Source organism: Crocuta crocuta, unplaced genomic scaffold, assembly GCF_008692635.1.
Source record: "Crocuta crocuta isolate KB4526 unplaced genomic scaffold, BGI_CrCroc_1.0 scaffold59, whole genome shotgun sequence".
Taxonomy (NCBI): Eukaryota; Metazoa; Chordata; class Mammalia; order Carnivora; family Hyaenidae; genus Crocuta; species Crocuta crocuta.
The window spans coordinates 3,724,741-3,727,639 of NW_027551578.1; positions in this window are offsets into that span (position 1 = coordinate 3,724,741).

The following is a 2,899-nucleotide window of genomic DNA, read 5'->3' on the forward strand; positions in this document are numbered from 1 at the left end:
TATGAAATGGCTTATGGCTATGATTGTAGCTTTTCAGTTAATATAAAGCATCTAGTAGATCAAAATAATGCAAGGTACTGTAGCTAGACATCAACTTGGTGTGCACCTTGTTAGCAATGTTTCATGACTGTGGAGGAGCCAAAAATACAAGTAGTAATGCCAGAATCATTAGAGAAATGGTTCCTTAAAAACCGACTGGTTTATCTGATTACCAGCAAGTCATTGCCTATGATGAGAATAGATGAGGAAAATGATTAGTTCAGTGTGTCTAAGACAGGCTAAAGAATTAATGTACTTTAAATTACAAAACTGAGTAGCTGAATAAGCTTCTCTTTGAGTTTCACTTATTTATTTCTAAAATTGTGGTAGGTTTTATAGCTTCTAGTGAAAAAAAGACTTGTTTCCATGCATTTAGTACTTCCTATTTGCAACTTCTTTTCAAATTCCATTTCCTGTTTTAATTCTACAACCTATAAACTTATTTTTTTAAGGGTATCACAACAGATACTACTCCTGAAGCATTCTTTAATCCCTAAATTGCTTAAAATCATTGAAACATGAAATAGTATTTCAGGCTCATAAATAAGGGAGATGTGTCATTTAATTGTAAAACTAAGCTGCTGCAGCCCAACGTTTCTGAATAGCGTAGATATCTAAACTGCCACAGGCAAAGCCGAATGGGAGAGGATCTAAGAAGCAGTGAGCCACTGAAATGTTAGGACCTACCTCTGTGTAGTATTAATACTCGCAGCTTAGCAGGCAGTTGTCAGGGACAAGTCCTTTGAACTGTTAGCATAAGCAGATTCAAAGAGGGTTGTACAGATGCATACGACATGCTGGCTCTTCCTCCAGTCATATGCGTGCTATTGATATCTTTAGATACAAATGACACTGAACTTTCTGTCATTCATTTCTGGCTTTCTGCTGGGAGCCACCCCCCCACATCCCGATTAATTTTTGTTTTTGTGCCTGTAAAAGTGGGGCATTTGCTATGGAATTATATTTGGGAACCAAATTTTTATTTGCTGTGAACGTATCGTTAAAGATCATAAGTGAAACAAATGTTTAATCACCACACTGGTTGACAAGGCAAAAAAATTTCATAACAAAGAAAACAACATATAAATAAGATAAAGAATACTTACATCTGTCTAGATATAAACGTCCTTGGGCCTAGAGTATAGCCATTCTTTGGGCTACTTATATTTTAATTGGATTAAGATATCTGGAGTTGTGCAGGTTAATAATTTATGAGCCAAGGGCTCCTTCTCATTTATAACCTAAAACAATGCAAAGAAAATGTATTTGGTCAAGGATCAAGGGATTTTTACTATTTTTCTCAAGAGATTAACCTGTCATTATCAGGAAATAACATTGCAGGATGAGCATCACTAGGTTGGAATGCTTAGCCCTAGTAATATAATTACTTCCTTATTTTTCAAATAGTTTTTCTCTGTTACACTAATAATATATATAAATTCTAGAAAAGAATAGAAAATTCCGGTAAGGGTCTTTGCTGCAAAATTGTGCATTCAGGGAAAGTTATGGTCCTTTTCTTCCAACATCCCAATGAAATCACAGAGGTGAAAATAAGAATGAACCCACAGTACTATGCCCAGAGCAAGGCAGTCGACAAGACAGTTTGAAGAATTCCTGGAAGATACAGAGCAGGTGGGATTAGGCTGATGAAAATGGATTGGGAATCTACTCTTCAGCACAGTCCAGTGAGGGAGCTGCTGGAGAAATGAGAAGATAGTATCTGTTTTCTAGAGCGTCAAATATACTGAAAGCTCAATCAGCAGGGCTTAGGAATAAAAACAAGTTATGGGGCAACTTAGGGGCAAAAACAGAAACCTGAATATGATATGAGAAGCTAGAGCTGAGCTAAAGGCTATCTACTAGAAAAGCTGCAGAGAAAAACTAGTATTTCTGCTTTTGATGCCAAAATATTTTTAAAATGTCTTTCTCAATTTTACTGGGGAGACCACGAACCCTAGTGGCAAATTAAAGCGATTAAATCCTGGCCTTTGGAGACAGATGAATGGCAATTCGCATCCTTGGTCATATTCATGTTTGGAGATTACTTCTTCGTTATAGGGTTGGTTTGAAGATTGAATCAAATCTGTCGAGCATATTTGACAGTGAATGTTCATGTGAGTGTTGGGGGAGGGTAAATTTAGAATTAGAATGTACCATGGTGTCTGTATTTCTGCCTTAGGGGGATATAGATTTTTATTTTTATTTTTTATAATGTCTATTTATTTTGAGAGAGCAGAGAGAGAGAGAGAGACAGAGAGAGAGCAAGTGGGGGAGGGGCAGAGAGAGGGAGACAGAGAATCCCAAGCAGGCTCCAGGCTGTCAGCGCAGAGCCCCAAGACTGGGCTCGAACTCAACAAACTGTGAGATACGACCTGAGCTGAAACCAAGAGTCAGAAGCTTAACTAACTGAGCCACCCAGGTGCCCCTAGATTTTTTATTAAAATCTCAGGAAATAACAGTTCCTTCCAAAAAGTTTAAACAAATTTTCCGTGGCATAGCAGGACAAACCAGCATGAAGACTTCTAGCCAAGGAAGAAGCCTGTTTTAGGACAGAGAGAAGAGCCACAAAACCCAGCCGAAGAAGGAGCCCTTCTCAGAATACTAAGCAGCGGGGCCTCTGGTTTTGTGCAGAGGGTTAGGCGGTGGTAGGAGAAGGGGATGCAAAACTTCCTTCCTGCTCATTAAGAAAGGGAACTCTGTGCCACGGCATAAGGAAAGACAAATTTTTTGAAAATAGTAAGAAGGCAAACCTAGGTGGCCCTGACTAAAGGAGTTTGCTTTAAAAAACATCTTTTTAAAATCTGTGGGTTTTTTTTTTTTTTTTTTTTTTTTTTTTTTTCTTGCTGATTTTCCCCCTTTT